A 15360-nucleotide genomic window follows, 5' to 3' on the forward strand; every position below is an offset into this window, starting at 1 on the left:
CCTCAGCTTTGCTCCTTCTTAGCCGTGTGTCCTTGAATAGCGAGTTCACTTCCCCAAGCCTCAGTTTTCCCATCTGTGAAGTAAAGAAAGTGAACAGAGAGCTCTGTGGAGCCCTGAAGTGCCTCAGGAGATGGGAGGGTAATGGGCATCCAGGTTCCCAGACTTCCTTTGTGTGGGACTCACTCTCTTTTTATCTACATTATACGCCATTACCCCTTACAAGGTTTTGTTGGAAGAATGGATTCTGCTGCTCGGAAGGATCAGCTGATCACTCCATTTCTGTTCATAGCGAAGTCTAAATTGAGTCAAGGCTCAGCTGGGGCCAGTAAGAACATGGTGCTTCTGTGCTAGGAGTTGGTGAGAAGCCAAGGTCAAGAACTCAATCCCTGAAGAGATCGTTAGCCTTCCCCAGACATAAAAAATGTCTGGGCATTGATCCACATCCCTAATCTTGAGAACTGTCTTAGGGATGTGGGACACTGGTCATAAAAGAAACTCAGAAAATGAATGCAATGATTCCATGCAGTCATTAGCTCTGCCTTGAACGACAATACAAACACCACTGGTAATTCTCAAGGCAGGCAATCTCTTCAGAGTAAGAGAACAGAGGGTGGTGTGCTTGGAGGTTTGTTTGTTTTTCTTTCTTAAGACCGTGTGATTATTATAGAAGAAGCTGGGAAAAAAAACAGAGAGCACTTGTTACACAACGTGGTAGGCCCAACACCTGGTGCTTATCCACAGTGCTCTAGTGTGGGTTTGCTTTTCCCTATAGAGACAACATACACACAGTATGGAGATCAGATGAGATGATAATTTTTATGAAAGTGCACAAAAGCACTTTGTAGGATCCTAAACTATTATGGTTGCATTAAAAAGATATAACTTCTAGGCAAGTTTTGACATCGTATGTAAATTTAGAGTATATCAATTCTTTAAAAATGTATCTTGAAAAATACATTTTAGCACCAATTGCCAGAATGAGTCATCTATTACTACAAAGATTGTGAATATGAATAAAGTCTGTGTAACAAACGTTTGTTCCAATAATAATATTGATCTTGTCAACATTAGCTGAATAGGTAAAGTAAATTAAAAATTAAAACTATTTTTCTATTTGTCATTCTAATTGCTATATAATTAGAAGTTTTCTCATTATACAACTATCTTTTAACGGTACATAAGAGGCAATTTATATTTACAAAACAAAATAATATGTATCTTGAGGTTGAATTGTTCTTGTTGATTCACTTCTGAGTTCTATCACTTTGCTGACATGTTCTATAGATACACACAACCCAGATGTGGGACAGGGTAAGAGAGGACAAGAGTTAAATATGACTAGGCAGAGTCAAGAGGAGATGCAGGCAAAGGGTTAGTTGAGGGCAATCTAAAATGTGTCACAAAACATCTCAGAATTAGGAAGCAAGTACCGGTCCAGAAGAACCCAAATTGCAAAAAAACAGATGGTTTAAAGTTTAGATAAATTCAGAAGGGTGAGGCTCAAAATAGGCAGAAACATACGTCAACACAGGGACAGAAGTTTCAGATCTCCTGGATGACAGGGAGTTTCAGACAGCACCTTGGATAGCTCCCTGGGCAAGAGGTGTTTTGACAAAGCGAAGATCCAAAGGTTTCTATCCTTTAAGACCCAGGCTTTCCACTGGATGCCACCTGATGGAATGAACTTGGTCCCTGGAGCCTACAGGAACCAAATGCAATATTCCACTGGAGGGTCGGACTTAAAGCCCTTGGAATATTTGGTGATGGCGGTGGGAGGTGAAAGGGGGGAGAGTACTGTCCTCCCATATGCCAGATAATTTGATTTCCAAAGACCTGGTCCTTCCTAATTTAGGAACACAAGTTCATCCCAAGACCAACATTGCTATGAATGACAAGGGACTCTGAGGTGCAGTTTAATGTGTTAATGGTCACCTTTGATTTCATATTGTCCCTTTGGGTACCTATATTTGTAAATTAGAGGAAGTGAGATATAGTGTATTATACATTTATTAGATGTAATAAAGTGCTATGTTAAAACAAGTTTTCCTTTCCCATTATACAACTTTAGATATAGTTCATGATAATAAAAATCCCTGGGTGTGACTTTCATGCAGGCATCTGTTGTCAGCCTTTATTTCCCTCTGACTAAGGACTATTAACTATTAATAGTGGAGCAAAGTTTGCTTCAGTTGACCCTTTACTGGTAGAACCAAGAGTTTCTTGTCATTTATCTCAATGTCATTTAGTTCTTTGGCTGCATTTGCCTTATTGTGTCAGTGAATCATAAGAATAATTGGAAAACCACTCATTCCAAATGGCTTATTCACATGACATTTAGATTATTAATCATGTAAATAGGAAACTTGTATAGATTGCCCTTTGAAAGAAATGAGGCAGAGAAAAGAAAATAAACATGTAAGTGAGTAATGACGGGTGGTAACATAGAAGAGAGAGACTGGGGACATCTGTCCAATGAGTGACTGTGACTGTGGGGAGTGCGAGACTTGATGATGTGGCGCCAGCTCTGAGTTCAACGACTTTTATTAAGTGTGTTATTGTCCACAGGCACTATTCTAAGGCTCTGGAGATACAGCTATAAACAAAACAGGTATTCACGACATTATTGATTCCTTTTCCGGTGATATTAAATCAGGTCACCATGAGTGAGAACTGTCAAGATATAGCATAAGGAGGTGGCAAGTAGGGGTGGGGATGTCAGACCTGGCAGTGGGGGGACAGGAAGGACCTGGGTAAGAGATTTAGGGGTCTAAGTCTCACACTTCACAAAAACGAGCCCCACAGTATATAAGTTGAGAGTGTGCCAGAAGAAGGGAAGAGGGTTCCCGTTGGTATTTTGAAGCCCTGGAGGACATGACATTATTGGAGGATACTTAGGTGATGGGGGACCAAACCCAAAACCTAGGCATGTGCCCTGACTGGGAATAGAACCCGCAACATTTTGGTGTACAGGACGGTGCTCCAACCAACTTAGCCACCCAGCCAGGGTGACTTCCATGTTTTAACTGTGTCTGGTTAAAGAATCTCCTTAATAACTGAATCCACATTAATAAATATAAACTCGAGAGACTTCTGGGCAGTTGTCCCAGATGTTTTCTCAGGTCCTCAAGAGGTCAGGCTGTGGCTTGTGATAAGGGGCGTAAGAAAGAGGAAATCATGGGTGAGGAGGGAAAGAAGAATAAAACCAAGGAAATGGAATGCAAGGCCTTACCTGGAGGTTACTAGCTTATGTCAGTGAGAAATATCATTCTCGTGTTCAGGTACAGCTAGCTCCCTTCTGGCCTGGTGAATGTTACTGCTCTTTAACAGATAGCCCGTCATCAATGATCAATCACATAGGACTTGCTTTAGCTTTGGAGACATATTATGTCCGTGCATGAAAAATGTCACTGAGATATGGAGCCCTTTACTGTCTTGATTATAGAACAAACAACAACAAAATACTGAAATGTGAACTATTTCCCAAAAATTCAGTCCAAAACAAATATAACTATATAAAACTAAAATTAGAGAGTCTCTTAGATATACACTCCGAGATGAAAATTTTGAAATATATTCTTTACTGCTAAATCATCGATGGTACAACATGAATATAAAGGGGGGGCAACCGTGGACAAACCACCCATTCATATCTGAAAATTGCTCTCATTCTTGGGGAAAGACAATCGCAGACACTGCTCATTCCCACGGTTTTGAAAGCGTGGTCATGTTGACTGTTTGTATTCTGATTTTACTCATAAGATAAAATGTCCTATGTTTGTTTTTTGTTAGTTCAGTCCTTGGTGGGTGATACTAGGGAGCTAAGATAAGCATGCTTTGAAATTTCACTGATGATAGTTAGTGTCCCCTAGAATACTCCTATGGTACATTTTGAAAAATATAAATTTTGACATTTTCAACATTCCTCTGGTAGAGAGGGTTGGAATTGATTAGAAAGCTCTGATTTGCAGGTTGCACTGTATTCAGTGCCAAGAGTGAACCAGATAGAGGAAATTGCTTCTTAAGCTTGCAGGTCTGAAAGAAGAAGGAATTGCCTCTCTTCGAAGAAAAGTAACTACCCTGGTTGGTACTCTTTCTAACCAGCCCTCAGACAGTAATCATCCCAGAGACAGAGCCACACCTGGGCTCAAGCCACTTGTGTGTAGCTTTTTACATGGAAGGCTGCAAGAGCCCCAACTTGCTTTTCAGAAGAGAAGCCCAGCCACCAACTTGAATTCTTGGTTAAAAAGATAGGATAAGATATCTGTCTGAAAAAAGTCCAGCCACTGTTAATATAATGAGAATGGCTTGCGCAACCTGGCAGTGTAACCTGGCAGTCAAGGGGAATGGACTAGAATGCGCATGTGTGAACAATGACAACTCCACTGTACTAGTCAGTGGGGGTGGTAGATGCTGTTGAGAGAGCATGTGTGGCCATCACATTCAAAATGATTGAGTAGAACAACGAATCTGCATCAAATTTTGCGTTAAGCTTGAACATTCCTCTGCAGAAACTATTCGGATGATTCAGAAGGCCACAGCTATGGGCAACTGGTGATGGGCAGCTTCATCATGACAACATGCCCGCTGATGCATCATGTCTCCTGCAGAGTTTTTTGGTGAAACATCAAATCACCCAGGTGACTCAGTCCCACTACAGCCCAGATTTGGCACCCTGGGACTTCTGGCTTTTCCCCAAACTAAAATCACCTTTGAAAAGGAAGGGATTTCAGACCATTGATGAGATTCAGGAAAATATGATGGGGCAGCTGATGGTAACTAGGAGAACTGTGTGAGGTCCCAAGGTGCCTACTTTGAAGGGAACTGAGGCGTCATTGTCCTGTGTACAATGTTTCTTGTATCTTGTATCTTCCTCAATAAATGTCTCTATTTTTCATATTACATGGCTGGATACCTTCTGGACAGACTTCGTATGCAAAGAAAAAAGTGCATCCTGATATTTTCTGAGGTTAAAAAATAACACTTTGAATCAGAAACATTTGAGGCAAAAGTGTAAACAACCCAGTTGACATTAGATGAGAAAACATACTTTTCACCATCTTTTCTAATGTGTAAATTACAGACTAATGTCCATGGGAAAATTACAATAGATTGAGGCTAGGCTATTGAAGACAGGTTTTTAAAGAATTTTTTACCTAATGAACTTTGCATTCTGGAGCAAGTAACAATTCTTAATTCATAGCACTTTATGCAGTTTATATAGAGCTGCTACCTACACTATCTTATTTGAGCTTTGCAACTGTCATTTGAAGTTGCTATGTATTCCTGTTGTATCTTAACACTTTATGGTCTGTATTAAGAAGCAAGATGAAAAGTCCTACAACCATTGATCCTTCTCTTTGCATTTTCCCACCCCTTTCACCTAAACCACACTCATCTCGTGTACCTCACCAGAGCTGGGGCAGTCTGGTATTTCCTGGCAGGGTATCTTTTCTTTTGCCTGGAAATGAGATAGTCACAGGCATAATCAGCAATAGGCAAGTTAGGAGAATCAGTTTTAGTTGGTCAACTGACTTAAGATATTCTTGGGAGGAAGTGTTGCCCTCTAAACACCATCCCTCCACCCCACCCTGAAAAAAGATGATCTTTTGAAGCTTGTTTCTCTCAGCGGATTGGGCTTGGGACAAGCTCAAATGATGACTATTGGACCTCCAATTTTCTGAGTCTACCCACAAGCTTCTATAGACTTTGGGGGACTGGCTGAAGTCTTGGAGGCCATCAAGGAACTCAGGAAGACTAAGGACTAGTAAGAAAGTTTCACTGTTTTTAAAGGGCTTTTGAATTGTTCCCCAGTTATATTTTTGTTGATTCATCTATGGAAATGTGTGGTGTGTATACGTATGCAAAAATCATACTACCTACAAACTCCTAACATGAAAAGATGGAGCTTTGTATCTACTGTTCTGAATATTCTTTGATGCATAGAAGCCTGGCAGAAGGAACTGTAAAAATAAGGGACAACAAACAAACTCACCCCGTGCGAGGGGCAGGAAAGGACAGTCCCTCTCAGGTGGTCAATCACAATGACACATAAAATGCCTGAGTCAGCTTCTCCACTCACTGATTCGGTCACTCCTTCCCTTCTCCAGAAAGGCTCTTGTGGGTTTTCATTGTTTTCAAGCCCAAGATAAACACTCTCGAGATCTGTTCAGCATCTATCACTAGAGCAAACTGCATCACCTCCTTCTCCTGGTCTCCTCCTGCTCCCAAACTTGGTCTTGTTCCCCGGGCCGTTCTTCTCCCACTCGTCCCCCCAAGTCCTCTTCTTTGCGTCACGCAACTACCCAACAGGCCCTCTTCAGCAAGACTCTCCTAAAACGCAGTACTTTCCAGCCTTGTGTAAATCCATTCGGCTCAAAAAGCATGTACTGATGAGCTATACTCTGCCAATCATAACACAAGCAAACATAAAGAGGCCCAGCTCAGTGAGCTAATGGTCTCATGCAGAAGTACCAGGTCCCAGGCAGGCCCAGCATCGGGGTGCCTAATCATACCAGCACCCCCAAATCTGATTTAATACAAAGTAAAAAATGTTCTAATTCCTTGTGTTCTGGGTACATACTTAAGACAATTTAAAAAATTAGGTGTTTCCACACTATTTTTCACAAAATAGGAACTAGACCCATCTTGGAATTAAAACTTTCCTGACTGTTTGGAAACTCTGCAACAGTTTCCATTCCTCGACATTCAGTTTGCCTTTGGCCACAAGACAGCTTAGGAAGAGCTGCTGGCTGCCAAGTCACAGATTGGCAGCCACACTCAGAAACCTAGGAAACTGACCACGTAAACAAACAATACTCCCAGAGGCTCACGCCACCAAGCCAGCCACCCCTGCAAGCCCTGCCATCGTACAGCATGGGACTTTTCTCTTCCTGTTTTCTTAATAAAGGGTTTAACATTTTAAATATATGTATATATTTTAAATCACCTGTCATGTGAAGGAAAACAAACCTAACTGAGAAGAACTTAAAAAAGATAGTGAAAGTCAAGATCCACCACATGAAAAAAAATCATAAAGCCAAGCAATGACCTTTGATTTTGTTCTTTTCTCTTAAAAACAGAGGAAAAACTACAGTAGCCAGTGATGGGGAAAGGATTAAATAGAATATTGGCTTGTAGGCAACTATTAAAAAAGAATGACTTGAAAATATGTCATATGTTTGGGTACGTATGTATAACTATGTGTGGGCATATATATGTAGTCACAGACTGTGAAAGGCATATCTGTGTTTTTATAAACTATAAAAATAGTAATTTATGTTTCTACACACCTACGGAAATTGTGGAAAGGTGCGTGCAGTGAAACACGCTGATAACACTGGTCACCTCGAGGAGGTGGGGTAAGAAGGTGAAGACTTAATTAGTAATTTATATGTGTCTGTATTACTTGAATTGTCATAAAAGCATGAATGTTTTGTTAACATAATCAATAGCGTGGTAAAGCCAAAACAGAAGACCTACAAAATGGGTGATAAATTTTAAATATTTCAACATATGCAAAGTAAATGAGAATCATATTTAGCAATAACACTTGGAATCACATAACATCTAACCACCAGGAAGCTCTGTTTGCAAGAAAACTTTCATTGGTTTTAATCTAACACAGCTGCACACGTTTCCCACTCAGCCAGAAAAGAGCAGGTGTGTTTTGCTTGTGTTGGTGGTAGGCTGAAGGCACACCTGCCAAAGGACTCCCTCAAGCTCACACGGGACTGTGGACCCATGGGAGGTCCTCTGACTCTCTCCCCAGAGCCCATTTGCCTGTTCACGCTGCGGCTCTGGCTTGTGAAGGGAAGATGTATGATGACATGTGAGGATAAACAAGTAGCCATTTTCCTGTCAAAAACCCAGAAGCGGGAATTGAATGTTAAGTTTAGGAGCAATTAGTCAAGTGCTCATAAATAACATGCAAAGGCTGACCAGAGAACAAATCCTCTTGGCTTTGAGTCATAACCACCCCCCAGCAGACCACCCACACTGTATGCTGAAGGACTATGTGCGCTCATCAACAAAACAGTAAGATCTGAAGTTCTAGGGCTGTTTATATTCACGGCCCTGTGCTGGGTGGCTCACTTAGTACGAGAGGACAGTAGTGAATGTCATTCTTACAGTAGCTTGTAATGTGTTATGAACTTGTTCCTTGAATAAGCCCTTCGGAGAGTTTCTGCGTCCCAGTATCACACAATCATCTCAGATCCATGAGTTGTATACATAACAGTCTATGCCAGGAGAACTCACTCTTTCAGGAGTTCTGTAAACTATGGAGGGCAAGTGGACCAGCAGTCATCTGGCTGGCATTTCAGGGCTTCTCTTTAGAGTCAGGATAAGCATGGTTTGTTATTAATGGACACGCATCAGAACTGCAGAGATGGTGACCAAGCTCTATGACTTGACCACAAAGCACACCAGCTAAGAGGAGGCTGGAGTGAAGACTAATTCTGGAAGATGGCTCCCTCTGTGCTAACCCTGGAAACCCTGGGATTCCCAGACGGACAGTCTCAGGAGTAAAGATCAACTGGATCTACGGGCCTGAAGCAGGCTGGGCTCGCTGTAGGTCACCCACCCTCCCCACATGCTAGGGAGACAGAATTCCTAAGGGAAGGAGGACAGGACCCATCTCGTAAACACTCTGGAGCTGCCCGTCTTAGGCCTGTCTCACGTCTTACAGACGTGCGTGTGTGAGGGCTGGGGCTGAGCACTGTTGTTGGCAGGACCTAGCAGGTTGCATGATGGGAGACTCAACTACACACTGTTCCTTAATCAGCAGCATCAGAAGTATTAGGAGGGAGGTGATTTGGAAAATAGCAATAAAGGGACTAAGGAAAAACCTGAACACTCTTGAAGAAGAGAAACGGGGGGTAGCAGAGTTAGACTGATCTTGGGTTAGTAGGAATACACAGAATGAATAGTGTTTGCTTTTACAGAGCCACCTTAGGTATCTGCACTGAATTCAAGACTGCTTTGTAACAATAAATTAACCTCTAATTGTCTAATCCTATTTTCTGGTAAAAATTAGCAGCATTTGCGTTTTATGTGTGTAAAGTCCCTGAGATTAATTAATCAACTTCCAGATTAAAGAAACACACACACACACACACACACAGTTTTCTTACTTGTGAATACCAGGTGCTGTCAACATAAGAAATTCCCAAACCTATAGAGAATTTATATGAGCTTATTTGAGCCAAACAGATGACAATTGCTGGGAAGCAGAATCTCCATGGATTGAAAAACTGCTCCAGAGAACGGCAGTTTTACAGCCTATTTTATACATTAGAATCAAAGGAGGAGACATAAGGGGAATTTCATGAAGTTCATTGGTGGTAGATTAGAGAGGTGGGAGAAAGCAAAGAGGGTAAAGTCTCTGAGGGACACACTCTTCTTTCACATTGGTGGGTCTGGAACGGCTAACAGTTCACATTTACAACACACAGAGGTGGTATTCAGGGAACAAGGTAACAGGGGCGAGTTCTGTGGTCCCATGCTCCGGTGGGAGAGGGTGTCCTGAAGGGTCTGGAAAAGGAGATGACTGACATTCAGAAAGTATGTTATCTCAGATGCAAAAAGACAATAAGCAGGCTCACTTAAGAGAGAGGTTGGCTTTTGTCAGGGAAGCTACAGGCCTAGGATCTGACTACCTGCTTTGACCTGCTTTTAGTTAGGAATTCTCATGCTCAGACCCTCCTCCGTGGTCCCTTTAGGTCTCTGTTTGTAGGGCCCTCCACGCGGGCCTCCCCTGAGCCTGTCAGGTTTGGGAGGCGCCCCTTTTTCGTCCGCAGTGTAGAGGTGTGGATTCACATCTTCTGTTGTTCGGGCAATGCTTGCACGCAGCCTGACTCTCTAGGGGCTGAATCCCTGGTGCGGTTCTTGCAAATGGGCACAGTCAGAAAACAGCTTAGCACTGGCATCTCCGGTCCATGGACCCCGATAAGGACATGTAGATGGCCCACACCTCTCAGAACATCTGAAGGGGAGGCAAGGACCAATTATATTTATTCTGTAAAATGGACATTTAATGCACACGGCACAGCACTAATATGACATTACTGTCATCTTAATTTGACATAATGACAGAGGTTGGAAATCATAATTCGTAACTCTCATTCCAAGTGTGGGGAGACACCCTGTCCAAATGGTAGCTGCTAGAGTTTAAATGTGGATATTTACATTTTAATTAGTTGAAATAAATAAAATGTTAGTTCCTCAGTCACACTAGCTACATTTCAACTGCTCAATAGCTACATTTGACCAGTGGCTATTGGACAGCACAGGTACATGACATTTCCAATAGTGCAGAAAGTTCTGTTGGACATCACAGGTCCAGATTAACCCTGGACATAAGCTTGTGCATTTGTTATGATCATCTATGAAGTTAGAGCAAATAGAGAGGCAAGGTCAGGCCTGCAGGGATAGAGAAGGAGGGCTTTACCTCTCTTGTCCACCCGCTACCCCTTCATTCTTTGACATGGTCAACTTCTACTCCTTCAATCTCACAGAAAGTGTCATACAAATACCACTTCAAGCCCTACCACCCCACATTCCGGAACCACACTGACTATGACAGAATCCAGAATAAATTATTCCAGGATCAAACACAGGAAGTAGTAAAATGTTTATTGTGCTAACAGATCATCTATTCAATTGACTTCATGATGCCAATATTTTTTAATCCTTAATTTTTAAGTGAAGAAAAATAAATGGACCAGACATTTGGGGTTCTCTTTTCTAACTCAGAAGAATTCCAAGGTCTGCCTTCCTGGGCTTTCACAGCCATATATGACCATCTCCAAGGGAATGCTCGTGCTGATTTTGCACCAACAAACCACTGTGCTAACTCTGAACCTTGACACCTAGCTTAATGGGAAAAGCTGAAGGGACTATTTTTAGAGAACAATCCGTTGCTGAAATTCCCTCATGTTTCCACTTAAGAGTGTAAACATTCTCTTAGGTACAAAAGAAACCGCCCTAGCAGGAGAGAGATCCAAATTCCAGAGGAGAGCAGCGTCATATGGAGCCAGAGGAAGGGCACAGTCACCCAAAAGCTTCCACAGACTGTCCCCCAAATCCAGTCCAGGGCTGAGGCAGCGACCTTTCCAGTTGGAGTGATGAAAAGTTAATGTAATGCAGTCTCTGAACCATTCTGCATGTGAGAGCTAGGTTTGCTTTTTCCAAAGAGATGTCACGGGATGTTTTGCCATGCCATAGAATTGGTGACCAGGACCCACAGCCTAGGAAGGCCCTAAGTACCTCCATTAATACTACAGACAGCTATCTGGGAGCCTTCAACAACCTGGGGCTTCCTTACAGGGGCCAGAGCTGTCTCTACCGATCCCACCCTCCAAGGCAGCCCTGCCAGTCAGAGTCCATGGGGGAGGGAGGGTGTCCAACCCATGGCCCGCGATGGCTATGAAGGCAGCCCAACACAAAATCGTAAATTTACTTAAAACATTATGAGATGTTTTTCTGATTATGTGTCACAATGTATGTAATATGTGGCCCAAGACAACTCTTCTTCCAGTGTGGCACAGAGACACCAAAAGGTTGGACACCCCTGCGAGAGAGTCATTTTGGGGAGCATGTGGTTCTTGGGAAGAGGTGGTCCTCTTGCCTGTACTATGCACACTGTTAGTGCCCTGCTTTCTCCACTGCCCACAAGTCCTGCAGATTTCCCTTCATCAGTACTCAGCAGTCTCCTCGTTCTTTGGGACATACTGAAATGTGCCCCAGCGTTGGACAGCCTCAGCCTGCTCTCCACTGCTGGATGCCTGGACTGCTCCTGATGTTTTGCTATTATCAACAATCCCACCATGAATGATCTTGTATATGTGCCATTTCATACATGTGTAGGTCTGTAGGATAAATTTCCGGAAGTGGGACTGCTGTATCCCAGGGCCAACGCATCTGCAGCCTTGGCAGATGGTGCCAGATGCCCGTTCACTGGGTTGTAACCTTTTGCTTTCCTGCCACCAATGCATTAAAGTGAGTATCTAGTTTCTCACAACTTCTCACACAATGCTCATCCCAGGAAGTTTACTGTACCTTAAAACCTTGGAGCAACATTTCTCACTCAAGTTCCTAAGATCACCTGGAAGAATTTGCTTAAAATGAAGATTGTTGTGATCCACCCTCAGATATTTATATTTGATAGTCTGGCTTAGAGCTGCATTGTGAACAAATATTGTAGACATTCCAGTACAGGTGACCCTAGGACCCAACTCTTAAGACACTGTCTTAAAGAACTAGAACCACAGACGGTGGTTTTAGCAGGCTGAGCTGCAAAGATGGTGCCAGGCAGGGATCCTGGACTCAAAATCCAGGCGACCCAGGTTTGAATCCTGGCTTCACCACTTGCAAGATGCGTGGTCTGGAGCAGGTGACTTCCTGTCTGTGTGCTGCTGTTTCATCTGTCCACCGGGACTAACAGTACTATTGCTTTTAGGATCAAAGGAGCTAAAAGTTGTCAACACTTTCAGTAATGCCTAGTTCCTGGTAATTATTTTCAAAGTGTTACCTTCATGGCAGAAACTGCTAGTTATCGACCCCAGTATCCATGTCTCCATCTTGCATGGTAACAGAACCCCTGACCTGGGGCTGAGCACAGCCACCTAGAATGAAGACTGTGTTTATCAGTCTCTCTGCGGCTGGCCCGTGGGACACGGTAGGACTGACTACATAATTTGTGGGGCTTAGGGAAAAATGAAAACGCAGAACCTCTCGTTGAAAAACCAGCAACTACACCAGCAATAAGCACTAAACCCAAAGAGGAGGGGCCCGTGGGGCTGTGCTGGAGGCAGCCCACAGAGCCACATCAGCATACGTGTGACGCGCAACTCTTGGGAGATACCCTTAAAAATGTTTTTTTCCTTCCATTTGCCTGCCTGAAACACATAATAATGGCTGGAGTATTGGCTACTATTTGAAACCATGAGGTAAGGGCCACGCCTGGAGATGGCAAAGTGAGCTGGAAGGAGCCTGGAGCCCAACAACATCCTGTCACTTAAAGCTCTTGGGGCCGGGGTTCTTACTCCGAGGTACAGGCTGGTTTCAGAAGTTCATGATATCAAAGACAAACTATTGTGTGTCGGAGTATTTTGCTGGGAGAGCATCCATGGGTTTCATCACATTCTCAGAAGGGCCCATGACCCTCAGAGTTGAAGGACTGAGCTTCAAGCAGCTGCAGACAGAGTTCTCTTTGGCTGTTTACATGCTGAAGTAATAACAAGCACTATCTAGAGCAATGTGAGAAGCAGAAGCAAACAACATGGATAAGGCACGAACAGGACTGGAAAGACGACAGCAGGGGCCTGTGGCCAGGCCAGGAGAGAGATTCTAATCACTTCATTCCCAGCACTGCCTAGGTGAGGTGAGACTCATGGTTTATACCAGCAAAATAAAGGACCTGTGCCTGGTCACGATTCAAAAGCTGCTAGGACCCTGTATACGATCCACATTATTCAACAGCTGCAGCGCACGGTCTACAAATCACTGCAGAGCAGTGGTTCTTTCCAACTTTTCTCTTCCATGGCCTTGGCCAAAGGCCAGAGTTCAAGAACCCTCAGTAGTTTCAGGGGAGGTATCTGAGCTGCGGAGACCATCCTGAATTTGGGAGTCATCCTGGCACTGGGCAAGTCAGTTGTCCACTCACACAGAATTTTCTGTTGCCTGGATGGGAGCCTTCCCTTTGGGATGAATCAGCCCTTATACCAGCTCTTGGTTTTATTTTGGTTTTAAACCAACTCGGACACTTTATTACAAATATTCAGTGCTCCTCAGGTACAAGATGTACAAGTACAACAAATGAAAACAAACTTGGCGGGTCAGAAGTGAAAGCCTTCTCCCTTTTAAACCACTTATTTGTAGATACTTAAGCTTGGAAATTCAAGCTTTACTCTTTTGCAGACTATTTTTCATTACCTAACACAAATTCTGTTGCACCTTAAAGAGAAATAATACAGATATTTTTCATCTTTCCTCTTGACTTTAATTTACACCTTTATCTCAGACATTTTTTTTAATATGGCAGAGATCGAGATAACATCTGTTAATCTTCTGATATTTCAAAAGTTGGGGAAGGCAGGTATTTACAGAGATAATAGTCTGGATGTTAAGAATCCAGATTGCCCAGATTCAAATCCAGTTGAGTATAACTTGGGAAAGTCACTAAATTTTTTCACTGTGCCTCAATTTTCTCACCTGTCAAGTGGGACTAATAATAGTACCAATATCTAGCTCACAGATTCGTTGTGAGGATTGGATGAGGTGCGGATATAGAACATGTTTGATGCCTATGAAGCTACCATTACTATTCCAGCATGTACAGTATATTTCTAAAATTAAGAGAACTGATGATTTACTCGGGAAGGGACTAGAATTCAGGGTGGTCTTACTACACACTCATCCTGAGGAAAGGGGGCCTCTGCTAGAACCAGACATTTACTCCAGGGGAACTTGGGCTCTGTGCAGGCAAGTCCCACAATGGTGGGACCAGTATAATTATGAACCACATTTCTTTGAGACTGGGTTTTAATGTGGATGGTGCTGCTGGGCAGAAAAACTTGATACCATGTTCTTTATAGGAGAATTCAAAGCAGTATAAACTGAGTGAGGGTCAGCTACTTTCATCCTCTTGAGCTAACCAAAACACTAAAGACTTCCTAATAATAAATGATCCTAAAATTATTATCAGTCATAATATTGATGATACCTACTTAATGGGCAATTAATCTTTAACAAACTCTATGAGGGGTTCTGACAATAGTTGACATGAGGGCTCTTTGAAATATTTCACATCTTCATTTTTAAATCCAGCCTCCCAATGTACTTCCTTTATACCATGTAAGTTCGCTCTGTAAGGCATTCTCAGGAACTTTTTGTGCATTAAAGTAAAATGTCAATCTCATTTTGGTCCCTTCCTTCAGCTTCTCTGTTCACTTCTTTATAACCTGGCTTATCCGACCCCAGGTGCTCCCTCTCTGCTCTGCAAGTCATTAGTTTCTTTAATATCGTCACTTGGATTTCTTTCTAGAGATGCTGACTCTCCATGAGTCACTCCACCAGTAGAAATTCATTCAACCAGAGCTAAAGCAAAAACTACCCACAGGCTGTATGCCGCAAATTCTTTATCATTTTATTACTATAAAAGTAACAATGCCTTAAGTGAATGTAGAATGTTAAGGTTTACAAAATATTTTATATCTCCACTGTCTCCATTCCTCTCACAATAACCCTGGGAGGGAGGGAGGGTATATGACAATTCAGCTCAGAGGAATTAAACAAGCAGGTATTTTGATCTTAGGAAATTTGAGGACCATAAGAAGAACATTTTCACCCAAAACCCTAGAC

General features: G+C 42.7%; 1 protein-coding gene across 3 annotated transcripts in view; it reads right to left on the reverse strand.

The window, feature by feature from the left end:
* The window catches only part of MAMDC2 (MAM domain containing 2), a 125723-nt gene that overhangs the window by 85215 nt on the left and 25148 nt on the right, over positions 1-15360 (reverse strand). The window lies entirely within an intron of this gene.

The sequence above is a fragment of the Desmodus rotundus genome, chromosome 1, assembly GCF_022682495.2.
Source record: "Desmodus rotundus isolate HL8 chromosome 1, HLdesRot8A.1, whole genome shotgun sequence".
NCBI lineage: Eukaryota > Metazoa > Chordata > Mammalia > Chiroptera > Phyllostomidae > Desmodus > Desmodus rotundus.